Genomic DNA, 11,287 nt, shown 5'->3' on the forward strand with positions numbered 1-11,287 from the left:
CCATGGGCAGGGACTTGGGCGCCCAGCAGCTGTTTACTTTAGTTACTGTGGGTCTGTTCAGAAGGCATGGTCCGTGACTATGTTGCAGATACTAGTGTTGGAGTTACTGAGCTCAGAGCTTTTTTTTTTTTTTTTTTTTTTTTGCCTGTTCTAACTATCCCTAGGCTTCAGCATGGAAGCTTCTAGCCTCCTTACTGATTCGATCTGGCTTCTCTCCGTTTCTGTCTGAATTGCTCTGCTTGGCCTCATACTAACTTTGATGTTCTAATCTTCCTGCTCGGTCCTCCTCCTCCTTCTCTGGTTTGTTCTGTCTTCACTTGTGTGTAGCTTGTTCTCCCTGCCATCTGTCTCTATAAAACTATCTGGGTAAAACTGCCCTACACACACACACACACACACACACACACACACACACCACACCACCCACCACCACCACTTTTTTTTTTTTGCTCTCCAAATGCTCTTAAGTAACCTCTCTTTCCTGGGCTGTTCTCAGGTGAGTTGGGCGTATCCTCTCTCTGGCTCATTTTGTCAGATCTTTCTCTGACTCATCAATTTGGTGTTACTTTCAAACCTGGTTGCTTCCTTCTACAAACTAACCTTACCTTCATTGTTAGGGATTAAGGTATGTCCTAAGAGCTTGTCTGTATTCCAGCCAGATCCAACTGTAATGGTGTGTCTGCATTCCAGCCGGGTCACACAGACCTAGAAAGTCTTTGGATGTGATCCCTTGCCAGAGCAGCCACGTTGCTGGATTAAAATTCCTGTACCCCTCAGCAGCCTGTCACTCCACCTCAGAAGCTAATCACAGAATTCTAAGTACCAGAAAGTACTGAGAGGCCGTGGGAAAACTCTCTGGTTCCGGAGTTCTTTTTTTTTTTTTTTTAGAAATATTTCCTCCACCCCTGGTATGTAGATGATATTCTCATACTCTTTTTTTTTTAAGATTTATTTATTAATTATATGTAAGTACACTGTAGCTGTCTTCAGATACCCCAGAAGAGGGAGTCAGATCTCGTTATGGATGGTTGTGAGCCACCATGTGGTTGCTGGGATTTGAACTCTGGACCTTTGGAAGAGCAGTCAGTGCTCTTAACCACTGAGCCATCTCACCAGCCCTCCGGAGTTCTTTAAATACATTTCCTCACATATGTGATCTGTTGAAACTATGAAGTGGTCATTTACTGTATCGACTGGGGCCTGGAATGGAGCTGAAGGATCCACATCTATGCTCACTTCTATCCATATCTCAATATACAGCTTCCTCCAGAATATATGACAAGGACAGGAGGGGAGGGACAGAGGGAAGGTTGGGGCCACAGAATAGGCATGACAGAAGCAGCTGGTCCACTGGATTAAGCGAAGGGAGAACCAGGCTGTGAGCACAGGAGGGATGTTTAGTGCCAGCCCTGATCAGCTTGGTCTTTGAGTGATCCTACTCCTAGCCCTTACACACACACACACACGCACACACACACATAAACACATAAACACACACAACACACACACAGACACACAGACACACACACACACTCACACAGACACACACACACAGACACACACACATAGACACACACACACACTCACACAGACACACACACACTCACACACACACACACAGACACACACTCACACACACACACACATTCGCGCACACACACATACACACACACATGTTAAAGCACTCAACAGCGTAGAGGTGGGGTATCACTCAGTTGGTATGCTCCTTACCTACCATGCACAAAGCCTAGGTTTGATCCCCAACAGGAGATAGAGAGAGGCAGGAAGATCAGAAGTTCTTTTTTCATGTCTATACAGTCTGAGGCCAGGCTCAAACACAAAACCAGCAATAGAAAAAAAGAGGATCACTACAGAGACATCTTGCCAGCTGCAAAGGGAGAGGGGCAAGAAGGGGCCACACACGGAAATCATTTATTATTTATTTCTGCTCTTACCCATGAGAGGGCAGGGGTCATTGTCAGAGCAGGCCACACCCACTTCCCCTTCTGCTTGCTGGACTTTGAATCCAATTGGAGCTTGACCTTTGGAAATGTAAAAACCACATTAATCCCTTCATCAAGAAATTCCACATGCAGCTAGACAACACTGGGGAAAGCTTGAAGGAACCAAATGCCCATCAATCAACAAGGGGGAGATGGCAGATTATTGCTGATAGATAGATAGATAGATAGATAGATAGATAGATAGATAGATGGATGGATGGATGTTTTTGGGGTTTGGTTTTTGTTTTTGTTTGGTTTGGTTTGGTTTTTCGAGACAGGGTTTCTCTGTGTAGCCCTGGCTGTCCTGAAACTCACCTTGTAGACCAGGCTGGCCTTGAACTCAGAAATCTGCCTGCCTCTGCCTCCCAAGTGCTGAGATTAAAGGCGTGTGCCACCACTACCCGGCCTAGATATAGTTTTTATTTAGCAAGACAAGATTTCTCTGTGTAGCCCCAGCTGTCCTGGAACTCAACTCTGTAGATCAGGTTGGCCTCTGACTCACAGAGATCCGCCTGCCTCTGCCTCTGCCTCTGCCTCCCAAGTGCTGGGATTAAGGGTGTCCACCACCACCTGGCTGTAGCAAAAATATTTTCAAGAAAATAACTGAGCCAGGCAATTGTGGCACATACCTTTGATCCCAGTGCTAAGGAGGCAGAGGACAGATGGATCTCAATTAGTTTGAGGCCAGCCTGGTCTACAGAGTGAGTCTTAGAAGAGACAGCCAAACCCTGTTCTAAAAACCCTGTCTCAGAAAAAAGGGAAGGAAGGAGTAGAAGTATTTGACTGCGAATAGGATAACTGAGCCAGTAAAGGCACCCGCCTCCAAGTCTGATGGCCTGGGCTTGATCCCAGAGCCTACAGGCCGAAGGACAGAACCAACATGCATGTTGTCCTTCACATGCATGCTAGGTACATGCATGTACACACACAAACTCACACACGCAGATAAATAAACCTAAATAAAAATTTTAAAGTAATAATAACAAAAGGTTCTGGAGTGGTGGTTCAGGGGTCAAGAGCATTTGCTGTTCTTCCAGAGGGCGTGGTTCAGGTCCCAGCACCCACACAGGGTAGCTCAGGATCACCTGTAAACCCTGAGGGATTCCCTGCTAGCTTCTGAGGGCACTTCACTCATGTGGCATACACGCATACACATAAATAGACATAAACCTTTTAAATATCTTTTAAGAAAGAAAAGAACCTGCTTGCTCGGGAAGCCATGGTGCACTTCTGTCATCCCAGCACCCAGAAGGCTGGAGGAGGGTTGTGAGTTTGAGACTTGCTTAGTGAGTTAGCCTAGGCTAACCTGGGCTATACAATGAGACCCTGTATCAAAAACTATGCCAATACGATAAGTAGCCATCAAACAATTGAATACATGAAATGAACGAGCGGACACGTCATTAATCGCAAGGTCTAAGCTCCCCTGTTCACCAGCTTCAAGTGAATTCTGGTCTCAGGAACCACAACACTCCTTCCTCCCAGTGCTTAGAGTTCTTCCCACCCACTGTCCCCAGGTCTCCCTCAACGCCTTCCCGTCACCCCCTGGTGCTCTCCACAAGGGTTTCCTCCTAGGCTGTGTTACCGGAGCAGAATCTCCCCTGCTGAGTGTGTGTGTGTTGTGACAGGAGCCTTTGCTTGGCTCAAGCATAGTCAAGGTTCTGTAACTTCTGCTAGGTCCATCTGAGAACTTCGCTGGAAAAGCCAGTTTCAGCAAAGAACCGTAAATCAGTAAGAACTTCCTCATCCCGGAGTTCTGGCTGTCCTTGATCAGTTCCTCTTCCTCCACGACCCCAACGTCTGGTCCTCCTGGACTATTTTTCAACAAGAATCCTGTTCAGTCATATAGAAGGAATACCCCTCACCCCAGAGGTTTCCTCTTGGTAATTTTCCACCCACCAGCCCCATTGTGCTTCTGTGCACCTTAGAGATTAGATTAGAGATTAGAGCCTAATCTTTTTTTTTAAGATTTATTTATTTTATTTATTATATATAAGCACACTGTAGCTGTCTTCAGACACCAGAAGAGGGAATCAGGTCTTGTTACAGATGGTTGTGAGTCACCATGTGGTTGCTGGGATTTGAACTCAGGACCTCCGGAAGAGCAGTCAGTGCTCTTAATTGCTGAGCCATCTCTCCAGCCCTGAGCCTAACCTCTTATTCACCCCACCCCCAACCCTGTGACACTCCCCCGCGTTGGTCAGGTCCCTTTCCCTCTCAAAGTGGTTCTGAACAAAGTTGGCTTTGCCAAGTGTCATTAAATTATCCTTTGTGTAACAGTTGCTGCTAGTAGCATAAGACTGTTTGGTTTTATTTTGGTTACATGTGTGTGTGTGTGTGTGTGTGTGTGTGTGTGTGTGTGTGAAGGCTGGCAGCTTTTTATAGAACTACAAGTTTGGCCACAATGACCTCAGAATGGTAGTGAATGGCCTAATTGTTCAGGTGGCCTGAGCTTAGTCAGTTCTTGAGAAAACCACATCTCCCATTGCTGTGGTCTGCGTGACAAAAGAACAGGAAATCTGTTACACAAATCGGAAAGACCCACCAGGCCTGGCGGCACAAAAGGAAGCCTCTGCCTGCCAGGTGAAAGCCAGTTGGTCTGTGGTGGCAACCGGAGCCCAAAGTCTGCAAAGCTTTTGGAAATGCATGTCTGCACTCAAGTGACCAAGGCAAGGGGATCCTGACCACTGGGCAAGGGCATCCTGTCCTGGTTATTCCATCCCCAGCGAGAGAGATTTGGTTAGGGCAGATTGTGTTTTGCTATAGTAACAGAGGGACCGAGTGTGGTGGTGCACACCAGCGACGCCAGCATTTGGAAGATGGAGACAGGAAGATCAGGAGTTCAAGGTCATCCTTAGCCACGTAACAAGTTCCAGGCCAGACTAAGCATAGGACCTGTGTCAAACAGGAACAGCAACTGGGAATTTTTCAGTAGCCTAAAACAACAAAATAGAACCCCTGCTTTGACCATAAAGAGTGAATTTATGGTCATGTGCTTGGATGCAGAGCATCTGCTCACCGTGGTTTCTCTTCGGTTCGCGGCGTTTCTGTGTCTACAGAGGGAGGGAAAAGGAAACACAGCAATCCTTCCCAGTAGTTTCTGATCTGAAGCCTTACATAAGGCAGCTCTCCCTGCTCGCATTCCATTGGCCAAAGTAAGTCACGTGCCCTCCCCAGAGTCCAACAGAAACGAAGTACGGGATTGTCCTCCCGGGAAAACAACAAATGTTTGTGGAAAAAAAATGGAACTGGCTACCACAAAAGAATAAAATAAAAAATAAATGGTCACAGATCCCACTAGCGATGTGACTTAAACAAGCCACTTAGCCACACTGAGCCTCAGTTTCCCCGTGCATAACAGGATAAAGCACGACTGTGAAGGTTGGTTCTCCTTGTCAACCATCCAAGAGAATCTCAGTGAGAGACTGTATGGATCAGGTTGGCCTGTGGGGAATTATCACGTTTACATTCATTGATGTGGGAGGAGCCAGACCCCTGTGGGCGGCGCCATTACCTAGGGTTGGGTCCTGAACTATATATATATAAGAGTAACCATGTCCGCTCTGCTCTACACTGTGCTGTGATGCGTACTTTCCTGCTGACATGGGCTGTAACCCCGAGGTGGGAGCTAGAATGAACCTGTTCGCTCCTACCTTGCATTTGCATTTTATAGAAGCAACAGGGCAGGGAAACAGGACATCAGGGCTGATGATGCAGATGACTCAGTGACATCATATGCAGTGGACTGAGCTTGGTACAAACACTCGATAAAGAATGACTTGGTAAAATTAAACTATGGGGGCTGGAGAGATGGCTCAGTTGTTAAGAGCACTGACGGCTCTTCTGAAGGTCCTGAGTTCAATTCCCAGCAACCACATGGTGGCTCACAACCATCTGTAATGGAATCTGATACCCTCTTCTGGGGTGTCTGAAAACAGCTACAGTGTACTTTCATATAACAAATAAATAAATACCACCTCAGACCTTCTGACAGCAGCGTGGCCGAAAGCCCTGCAGAAAGGTGACCTGTCTTACAGGGTTTCAGTGCAAGATAGTGTTATATCAGCGTGACACAAGCTGATTCACTAGGGATCGTTGGGGGGAGGGCCTAACCCTTGTGGGTGAAGCCACCCCTGGGCTGATGGTCCTGGAGAAAGCAGGCTGAGCAAGCCATGGGGAGCAAGCCAGTAAGCAGCATCCCTTCCACAGCCTCTGCATCAGCTCCTGCCTCCAGGTTCCTGTGCTGTTGAGTTTCTGCCCTGACTTCCTTTCATGATGAGTTGTGATGTAGAAGTATAAGCCGAATAAACCCTTTCCTCCCCAGCTTGCTTTTTGGTCATGGTGTTTTACTGCAGCAAAAGTTACCCTAACTAATACAGTCTCCCAAGGTGCTCCTAGCCACAGGCTCCTGAACACAGAAATAAACACTGCTTGAGTGTTAAGGCTAATATTCCATCACAAGAAATCCAGATGAAGGGGCTGCCAGGTTGTTTATTTCAACAGCTCGGTGGCATCAGGCCAGCTTCTTTCTCTTTGAGTCTCTTGACTCTGCCTGTGGTCCCAAGGCTGCTGTTGAACTTCAGCATTTCGGGAGCATGCACATGTATACACACACACACACACACACACACACACACACACACACACACACACACACAAACACACAGCACCCAAAGACAGGCATTTTCTCCTCAGGCACTTCTCTTTTTTACTGGAAAGCAAAGCCTTCACCCAGTATCCTGCAGGAAAATTCTAGAAGGATCCTGCTGTCCTTTTTAATTCTCTTTGCTAACCACCTCAGGTTGTAACTCTAACCAGACTGAATTCTTAGCTTTGCACCTGTCAGGGTGCTTGGTGACCATACCAAACAGTTGAGAAATCTCCTCAACAATGTGGGGTTCTCATGAATTCCAAAGCCCAAGCAGGAACCGAAAGCAAAAATGTAGCCAAAGTGCTGGCAGAGGTCACTGGCTACTGGCTTGCTGAACTTTAACCTCCCTCCACGTAGGCACCACCCCTAGATGGCTCTCTTTCAAGGGTCAAAGTCATGGGCAGAGATCTGGTGGCCACCAGGGCATGTGCTCACTCTCTTGTTGCAACATTCTGCCTTTTGTTTTTGAGTTTGCTTGGAGCCCTAACTGACCTCACAGTCACTGTCATCCTCCAGCCTCAACCCTGCCCAGGGAAGTGCTAGGATTACAAAGTGTTCTCTACCACTCCTAACTACTGCTCTTCCACTTCAGCGGGGGTGCGGGGGTGGGGGGTGGGGGTGGGGTGTGTGTGTGTGGGGGTGTTGTTTCTACCAAGTTGCTCACAAGAGAGGATTCTCACAAGAGGAAAAACCTCTCCTGGGGAACATGTTTCCTCTTAACGTTCCACAGTCTCTTTTGGCTTGGATGAGGATGATGGTGGTGGTGGTGGTGATGATGATGATGGTGATGATAATGGTGGTGGTGATGATGAAGATGGTAGTGTGTGTGTGCTCGAGAGAGCGCTCAAGCATGCACATGAGCACCCACGTGCATATGTGGAGGTCAAAGACAACTATATGGAGTTGGTTCTCTCTTTCCACCTTGAAGTGGATTCTGGGAACCAAGCACAGTTGTCAGGTACGTGTACAGTTACTGTCGGACCATGTCGCTGGGCACGTGCCACGGTGCTCGTATGAATCCGGTTCTCTCCTTTATAGAGGTCCCTGGAGTCAATCTCAGACTGTCAGGTCCTTGCAGAAGCACATTGTCGCCAGCCTCTCTCAAGGCTTTCGAACTTCAAACACTGTTTGCTTTGGAATAAACTTACTCTGTGCGAATCATCCCTAGCTTCCTGGCCCTATAGATGAAATTTCACCTCGGATCTGAGTTAGCAGCCTCTCACTGCAGTCTCTTCCCAGCCTGCACTTCCCCCAGTCTAGGCTCATTACTAGGCTTTTGGTGGTTTTGTTTTGAGTTAGAATCTCATGATGTCCAGGCTGGCTTTCAACTCCTTATGTAACTAAGGCTGACCTTAGCTCAAGCTCCTGCCCAGCCTGACTCTACTTTTGATGTCCTAGGGTTATGGGCATGGGCTACCATGCCTGGCTTTTTAAATCTTATAGTCATTAGTATAAAACTTCTTGTTTAAAATTAAAATTGCACACATTTCCATATGGCCCTTGTGCTTACGTAATTTGACTTTTAACTTTTGAGACGGGTTGTCACTAGGTAGTCTGGTTAGCCTAGAAGTGAACTCACAGAGATTCACCTGCCTCTGCCTCCCAAGAGCTGGAATCTAAGCTATGCACACGTCATGCCTGACTTTTTTTTTTTAATGTATATTTTGTGCATATAGTGCCTGTGGAGGCCAGAGAGGGTAGTATCAGAATCCAAGGAAATAGAGTTAGAGATGATTGTAAGCCCTCATGTGGATGCTGGGATTTCAACCTTTGATCCTCTGGAAGGACAGCCAGTGCTCTTAACCACTGAGCCATCTCTCCAGCTCCTTATTGGATTTTTCAAGACAGGTTTTTATCTGTGTACCCTTGGCTTCCCTGGAACTTACTTTGTAGACCAGGCTGGCCTTAAACTCACAGAGATCCATCTGCCTGTACCTCCCAAGTGCTGGGACTGAAGGTGTGAGCCACCACTGCCTGGCTTATTTGTGTGTGTGTGTGTGTGTGTGTGTGTGTGTGTGTGTGTGTGTGTGTGTGATGCTATTGTGGGTTCCAGGGATCCAACTCAGAGCAAACACTTTTACTTTCTGAGCCACCTCATCAGTGCACACGTAATAACTTTAGAATAGTGGTTGCCAATAGTGGATGGTTTGTTTGTTGTTACCTTAACCATTATAGTATGTTAACTTAAAAATGTAGGAAAAAAAAAAAAAAAAAGACTGGGCATGGTGGCGCATGCCTTTAATCCCAGCACTTGGGAGGCAGAGGCAGGCGGATTTCTGAGTTCGAGGCCAGCCTGGTCTACAGAGTGAGTTCCAGGACAGCCAGGGCTACACAGAGAAACCCTGTCTCGAAAAACCAAAAAAAAAAAAAAAAAAAAAAAAAAAAAAGGCTGAGGATGTAGCATAGACCATAGAATGCTTCTTAGCTTTCAAGACGCTCCAGTCTCAAATCTCTTCAGCGGCCTAAAGCACTCTAAGTAGCTTAGGACAACCTTGAACTCCTGATACTCCTGCCAGCCCTCCTGCCCAGTGCTGAGACTCCAGCCGCTGTGCCAGTTTATATGGTGCTGAGGTCTGAATCCAGGGACTCCTGTGTGTTGTGTTAGGCAACCATTCTACCAACTGAGCCACATTGACAGCCCATTATTGAATGCATTTTAAATATTTTTAAATGACCTAATGGTGACTGAAAAGAGAACTCAGTACTTAACGAGCTTTTGCAGAGGTCCTACGTTCAGTTTCCAGCACCCACACCGTCCAAATCCATCCGTGACTCCAGTTTCAGGGGGATCTACCACCTTCTTCTGACCTCAGTGGGCACCAGGCAAAGCACTTATACTCATAAAAGAAATAAATCTAAAAATATTTTAAAACTAATTTGAAAATATTTTTTTAAAGAATCAAGCAGTTAATGGAAGTGATTATTTTCCATGCTGGAAATTAAATCAAGGGCCTTATATACACTATATTCTACCATTGAGCTAAACACCATCAATATTAATATTAATATTAATATTAATGGCACTGCCCACGTTGCTGGTACCTAATATTTAGACTTACCAGTTAGACCAACTGGAAAAAAATTTTTATGACATTTTGGCTAAGCAAGCTTTATTTAGACTGGCCAGATGACTGCTTCATCCTAAATCAGGATATAAGAGAACAGCCCCTCGTTGGCTTTTAAGGTCCCTCTTATGGGGAAGAGTTAATGTCGATGAAAGATGGATGTTAAGATTGATGCTGTTAGGACAGAAGAGTTAGGGACTCAAGGCTCAAGACTACCTATGGGACAGATAAGCACAAGGAGACATCGTGTGGAAGGGGAATCTTTACAGGTGTTCAGGAGTTTAGCGGGGCAAAGGAGTGGGTATACATCTCGGGCTTACAAGTTCAGCATAAGTTCCAAAAGCATGGCTTGCAGGATACTTTAGTGTTGTGGGCCGACCAGCAGCTCGCAAGGAATGGTTCAACTGAGATGGCAGCTCGGTTCAACTGAGAGGAACTAAACGGACAGAAGAAAGAATGGAGCCAAGTCAAAACCAACTCTGATCAAAGCTCAATTTTACTATATCAACACGCAGTTATGAAGGAGGGGAAGGGGGTGCCGATTCCCGCCAAATAGTCCTGGGGACCAGTAGCAGGGTGACCACATGTATGGCTCCGCAAAGCAGCAGGTTCCAGCAGTGGGCGTGGCAGAACGATTGAGCGGCAAGCTCCATCCAGGTGTAAACAGTGGAACCATTGAGGCTGGGGAGGGGAGGCTACACTTTAGGTTTAGGAAACAAAGACTTGTTCTTGTAAGGAATGGAGACTTAGTAACAGTGGATAACAATGTGGCTCCTTAACAACAGCAACCTGCTTAGTTTCACATTACTCTCATCTGGTCTAAAGTCAAATCCCATTAATTCTACCACCATAGTCTAGGCCCTCAGACCTTTCTCCTGGACCTTCATAATTTCCTGCTGAGGACTCTGTTATGTGCGTCTAATGATACCTTCTTCCTCTTATTTGGGAAGCTACCATACACATGCTTTTGGGGGACCACTTTTTCTATTCCCTGGAGTCTTGAGGAGACCATAAATCAAAATCTTCTCTATTTTCACCAAGAGATGAAAAGGAGAATCAAGCCAAGATGAATTTGCAATCACAAAATGTGGAATGAGACATAAGAAATTGATGGATTCAGACGGGGTATCCTCATCCAGGTTCATAAGCAAGTGATGGACAGCCATAGGAGGAAGAAGAGGGTTTCAGGATACAGTTTTTATACCTGAAAAGCTGTTTGAGATGCATCTTTACCAGTAGACAAATGGAATGACAAGGCTGGATATCAAGATTGTACTTCTCCATTCAGACCCAGATAATGCTAGAAACATTATATTCCTAACCAGGCTCTAAGTTCCAGCTAGCTACTCAGGAGGCTAAGGCAGGAGAATTACTTGAGCCTACAAGTTCAAGGCTAGCCTGGGAAATATAACAAGACTTTATCTCTAAGAACAAGGTTTGGGGTTTGGTGGGTACACACATAAAATCTCACGTTCTGCTGATTCTCTGTAAATTCCCTCATCAGATTCTGTGTCATTCTTCCTCCTCTGGGGGGAACAGGGAGATGAAAGGAAGATACAAGAGTGTCA

This window comes from Mus musculus, chromosome 4, assembly GCF_000001635.26.
Source record: "Mus musculus strain C57BL/6J chromosome 4, GRCm38.p6 C57BL/6J".
In the NCBI taxonomy this organism is placed as follows: Eukaryota; Metazoa; Chordata; class Mammalia; order Rodentia; family Muridae; genus Mus; species Mus musculus.